Source organism: Malurus melanocephalus, unplaced genomic scaffold (assembly GCF_030028575.1).
Source record: "Malurus melanocephalus ecotype Western Australia unplaced genomic scaffold, MMel_1.1 scaffold_128, whole genome shotgun sequence".
In the NCBI taxonomy this organism is placed as follows: Eukaryota; Metazoa; Chordata; class Aves; order Passeriformes; family Maluridae; genus Malurus; species Malurus melanocephalus.
The window spans coordinates 1,367,389-1,373,571 of NW_026623360.1; the positions used below are offsets into that span (position 1 = coordinate 1,367,389).

A 6,183-nucleotide genomic window follows, 5' to 3' on the forward strand; every position below is an offset into this window, starting at 1 on the left:
CTCAAACAATCTTCCCTAAAAGCTCTCAAGAAAGAATTGAAGAATTTTGAAGAATTTCAGAAGAATTACAGCTGAATCTCCATAAGAATCTGTGCTGTGCCTARTTTTGTGATGGAGTGTGTCCAGTAACACTTTTAAAACAAATAGTCCTTTGCATGTTGTCAGGGCTGAGAAAAGAATCTGGTCCTGTTAGTTAATACTCATGTCTAGAGACAGTGCCCATCATACTAGCAAWAATCTTCAAGAGAAGGTATAGGCAGTCTATTCACAATACTTTTGTTACAGATTCATTTCAAAAAAAGACAAGCAGAATTTAATTGTCTTCTCTGAAAATGAGAGAGAAAATCAGGCCTAGGTTGGTTAGTTTTAAAAAATCCCCAGAAAATAAGTAAGACTGTATGGCAAATTAAATGAGATGAGATAATTGACACTAAATTCACAAGATTTTTAATTASAAAACTTCATCATTAATCAGTGTATCCAGTCACCATGTTCATCAAACTTCCACAGGCTTAAAATCTATCAAAATGTTCTCATCASTGTTGTGATGCTGTGCTGACCCAAATGCAGCTTTGGCCTCACAAAATGCCAAATCATTAAATGTTCAACTTCCCTGTTTAGCAGCACCCAGCTCAGGACACACATTCAGTAGAGTATGGCATTGACAGTGAAGAGAGGAGATAGGAATTTTGGAAGCATTAATAGTCCAGTGATCCTTCCTTCCACCCATTTGTCCATCTCTGTGCTGGGAATGAGCTGTGGCTGGAAGTGGAGGACTCATGTTCTGCATCTGTTGCAGATGCCAACTTTCAGAACRCCTTCTGCTGTTAACACAGACAGGCTGCTGGCAGTTCTCTGGATCCTCAGGAGTGGTGTATGAAAAAATCCAGCACTACCTCAGAGCTCTGAGAAATAATGTCATCCCCAGTGTGCCTTGTGGGGAGCAAGGAACCTCTCCATCATTCCCTTCCYACCCTTTTCTGGTACAGAAGGCAGATACAACACACCCTTCACAGTTTGGTGACTCAAACCGCTGGACCTTGCTCTGTTTTTGTAAAACTTAGATACAGAGGAGATTCTGGAGGTGGAGAGATGAACAGACCCATCAAACCCTGGAATAAAGCATGTAATGTGGTTCCTACTACTTGGCTCAAGTTTCACAGATAAGGGAAATATACTGGGTGAAGTTTTGCTGATATCTGAGGGAGGATACTTTGCATTTACAGTCAATGCCCTTTGGTTTGAAGCTGAAATTAGCCATTATTTTCTGCTGCAGCGGGGCATTCCTCCAGAAGCTCATTTTAATTTGCCTCAAAGTTTAACAAGTTGTATTCATCTCCAATGAAGGATGGAAAGAAAAGCCCCTAAGGCAGAAGAACAAAACCTTGATTTCTCTAGACAGTACAGGGCATTTTTCAACAATGCTTTTGCAGYTCCACTAAAAATAACAGTAGCTGGACCATGACAAGTTTGCAGATGTAATTGCTCATCCAAGAAAACAGTGCAATCTTCAATCTTTTTCAAATAAAAATTTGATAATATAATGGCAACATTTCTTGTGCCCACATTCAAATCCCATGCTTGGAAAGTTCAGTGTAGCTATAGAAGGACACATTCTTAGGAGTGCAAACAGTGTAAGTAGCAYGTTCAAAACCTTCAAACTAAGAGAATCCAAGTAGCATTTTCAAGTAGTGGGAGTTAAGGCTAAAGAGATCTTTAACTCTATTTTAAAAAGTTTTAAAAGGCCTTAGCAACAACAACTTTTAATGAGTTCTAGTTTTGAAAGTTTCCACTCAAAAAACTGAGCCTGGAAATTAAGACAGTTTGGAAGATCTTGWTTGCAATCACCTGGTGAAACAGTGAAAAGGCGCTATTCCCTCCTTTCTATACAACCATATGGTTTCATTTCATGAAATGAAAATGTGAAAAATAAGAACAATAAATTTTAAAAAAAACAAAAAAAACCAAACACATGAAGATCTGAAGAATTGCAGTTGTGCTTACTATTGTAACTCAACAAAAACTGCAGTTGGAAAGGAAAATAGAATACTTCTATAACTGACTACTGATAAAATATGGCCCCCTTGATAAAAATTAAATTATTCTTCCTTTGGCTTTAACTCGTCTAGAAAGTGAATGCTGGGTGTCAGTCAGAACTAGATCTGTGGAGAAGGAAATAAAGGTATCTTGCCCAAATGAGGAAGTGCTGTTTGTTTCTCTCCACACTGAGCATTATTCAAGTACATAACTAAATTCACTGAATATTTTTCTGGTTTTCCCCACAAAAAAAAAAGACAGAATGCTGATCACACAGAACAGCAAAACCTGTAATGCTGAAGGTCTTGGAATTAGCCCTAAGTCAGAACACAGAGCTGACTCAAGCTTTCCCACCCTGCAGCCAAAGGTGATTTTCTCTTTCCCAAAGATGAGGAGAAAGACTTTTCAGGCCACAGTAAGAACATGGAAGAGATCGAAGGGGTAAAACTGGGCTGCAGAGCCRCAGGAGGAGAAGTTTGAAGAGATTTCTGTTGTATCAGGGATGGAAGAGATTAAAGCCTTTAATGCTCTAACTCAGAGAGGTTACTGCCCTCCATAGCAGCAGCTGCCCTCTGACACCTGCAAGGACTCTTTCTTAGAAACACTGGAAGCAGCACAGAGCAAGCTTTCCTGGAAGGCTACAGAGGTGAATTAAGCAGCAAAGTCAGGTGATTTTACGACCCTCAGCAGTCTGCTGTAGGCAGCTGTCTGCTTTGTAATCAGCTCAAATTTGTTAGAGAGCTACAACAAACATCAGTTCAGTCTCACAATTAACAGTCCTAAGCACCGTGGTGCCACTGCAAGRTAAGAAGCCCTGTTCACAGCAAGCTTGACTTCAGAGCTGAACTGTTGCAGTTGCGCTGCTTCAATTCCCAGTTGGCTCATGCAACCTGGACCAAGGACCATAGGCACGGGGCAAAAGAGTGGAGAAATATCSACCAGCCTCCCAGCAAAACCTTATCTGCAGGTCCCAAAAGAACGGAGAGGCATTGGAAAGCAAAGGCCTCTTCTCTTCACATGGATTGACCTTTTTTCTAAGCTCATGTTCAGGTTGGAATCACTGGAGCTGAAAGCTTCTCCACAGGCAGATGGCTTTGACTGGCAAACAGCAATATCTGCACAAAATGGGAGCTGTCTAACTGTCACATTGAAAAAAGAAATTGTATAACCTAAACACAAATATTGTGGAGTAAACAGATGAAGAAGTAGCACATTATTTTGAAATTTGTGGACCATCTGCAGTTATGAACCACTGTTCCTCATCAGGTAGTAGCAGCCTTTCAGAATAACTGTTGAGGTCCTCATAAACCCATTTTAAAAGACCATGTTATTCACAGTCATTTAAAAKAGGCTTTCCCAGAGAAAATTTCACTTGCTGTTGAATTCAACAGGCCATAAAGTTTTGCTGAGGTGGTTGCACCAATGTGGGTACCTCACAATACATTTGCTTCACTGCTAATTATAGCAGGAATGTTATACTTTATAATAATATTGCCAAGCATGCTAGGTTTAATCTATAATTTCAGTCATGTAAATATAGTAATGGGACAAAGATCATCTGATAACAATCATATGTCATCTGAGGACACCAGCTACATTCAGCAACTCCATAGGAGTGCCAAGCACCAGGTAATTTTTTAACACTTGTAGTTTGGAAGGCCTTTGTCCTTCAAAGTTACTGGCAAATTGCTCACTTTTAATTCTGTCTTTATGAACTCAGCAACTCATCTGAGATTCTCAGAGGTGGTTTTACTTTCTCCCTTTGAGAATGGCCTGTGCTGAATAGTCAGTATGAGCTAAAGCCACCAGCCAAACGTCACAGAGGAAGGGAATGGAAAGAACAATCAGGARGATGGGCCCATGCTGGTACCAGTGGAAGGCAAGCTTCAGCTCTCCTTGACATCATTGGGGAATCTGATTCCCTGCTGGTTTATTTTAATGAGGATGTGAACTATCTGAACAGCAGTTCACCATTCAGTGAATTAGCCAAAACAAATCTYACGTCCTTAAAGCATTTAATTTTTTACACTATCATCCCCATTACTGGCAAGTTGAGACTTCGTGGTTTTAGGCTAAGGTGGACAAACATAGTCACAAGAGAAGAAAAAGAAAACAGGACAAAAGTGATTAATGAAAAAATATTCACTGTGAAGAAGAGAAAGATTTTGGAAAGAAAGAAAAGACATCAAAGTCGTAAACATGGAAATGACAAAACATTGAACCTAAACTCACAAATCTCATTTTAACAAGCATAAATGGGGAGATTCTCAGGGCACTAAGCCAGTTAATGAGATATATTTTCCATAAGCAGTTCTGAAGAAGACAATGGAAAAATGGTAGATAATCTAAATTTCCATTAAAATTATGAGAACAACCTCACCAAATACAAAACTATAAAAATTCTAATTAAAGACATTTTAACTACCTTAAGGGTCTCTTAAAAGTAGACTTAAAAATCTTCACATTCAAGAGTTTCATCTTACCTGGATTATCACTCTGATCGTCATGCTCTGCAAGGTACTTATGACTATAAAGAAAAGAGTATAAGTACACTCCTCAGGTGGAGCTTGTTTGGGGGAATAAGAATATTTTGAAAAACATTTATTGCAGTAGTTCTATTGTCCATATTTTWAAAAAATACATAAATTGATAGTTGCACTTCCTAATTAAAATATATCCATTTACAGAGCATCTTTGTGTCTCAGTTCAGATTAAATTTCCTTTTGGTCTTACTTATCATGTGCATTATATGCCCGTATATACATATAAACATGTATGTGTATACATATGTGTATGCATATAGGTGCAGGATGGAGAAAGTACTCTGAGTTTTACAAAAATACTTAGTTCTTATCTTCTGAATAAATCAGCCATAACAAAAGACASAGTTTATCTTTTCTTCTGGAATTTGTCTTTCCTTCTGGAATTTCCCATAGTAAATTTTAACTAAGGACAAATTATTAATTTATAGCTTTGAATGCACACAAAGGAAGGCCTAACTCAGGTTTTTCACAGATCTTAGGTTAGTGCTCTTAATCTTTTCTCTTTCTAGGTTTAACCCTTCTAGTTTACTCTTCTTGCCTTCCTGAAAGCACTCTAACACAACCTGTGTGATCTATAGTCTTGCAAAGAGTTCTGCTGAGGAAATGGCAAAAAGCTCTGCCCCTTTAAAATCTATTTTATCAAAAATGACACGATAAAAATATAATTTTCTTTTTATTCCTTATTTAAGCTATGACCACCTATCCTCCACAGACCCCTCTTCCTTGCTAAGCACTGCCCCAGCTCCCCTGGGCCTCAGGGTGATGAATTACCTCTGTGCTTGTCAGCATTCGCAGCGCTGACTGCCGTGTGCCACAGCCTGATCCAAACGGTGCTGAAGTCAATGCAAAGAATCTCATTGACTTCAGGAGCCTTCTGGATCAGGCTCCAAACTCAGGCAAAATCACAACGGCAGTGGTGTTAAACAGGCTGTTGGCACTGCAAAGCATTTCACACAAACATCTGCAGTGGTCTCACACATCTAAATACATCGCTTTTTTTTTTTTTTTTTTTTTTTTTTTTTTTTTTTTTGGAAAGCTTTTCCCCACAGTGCAATCCCCAACACCAGCGTGCTATGCTGCCTGCTGTAAAACCTTCGACTTCACATTGCCAAGACAGGACAGTTTAAAAAAAGAAACATAACCCTGTGAACAGCAGCAAAGAAAACATCAGCAGGAGGGGACGGTAAAGGCTGAGAATGCCTGCGAATGGAAAAGGAAAAAGAGATTGGAGTTGTAATCCCAGGAAAGAACGAGGAGCAGCCCTGTCCCACAGATATAAAGGGAAGGAGGAGGAGGAGGAGGTGGTTAGTGGGAGATAAAGGGGGGAGGGTCATCGCATGCCCCGTTTGGTTGCTGAATGTTAGAACAAACTCTGCAGCTTACCTTTGTAAACACAACCCCAAAATACCAACCCAAAGTGTCACTCGGTTGTGCTATGTGATCAATATCATCCCGATGGCAGGATTTTCCTCCACTTAGTGAAGCCGCTCCAAGCCCTGGAGTGGATTATTTTTAGGCTGGTGATGGGAAGATCAGCTGCTGCCTCCTATCGAGTTTCCAAAGTGCACAAACTCTTCTTGTCTTTCTCATACACTGAAGGGGG

General features: G+C 39.6%; 1 protein-coding gene across 1 annotated transcript in view; it reads right to left on the bottom strand.

Annotated features, from left to right (window-relative positions):
* ABCC9 (ATP binding cassette subfamily C member 9) overlaps positions 1-6,183 on the bottom strand; it is a 70,682-nt gene extending 64,499 nt beyond the window's left edge. Inside the window, exons 1-2 of the mRNA XM_057370540.1 lie at positions 5,964-6,183; positions 4,521-4,564 (exon numbers count right to left, since the gene is read on the bottom strand). The gene's annotated coding sequence lies outside the window, so the exon portion shown is untranslated. The remainder of the gene's footprint in view (positions 1-4,520; positions 4,565-5,963) is intronic.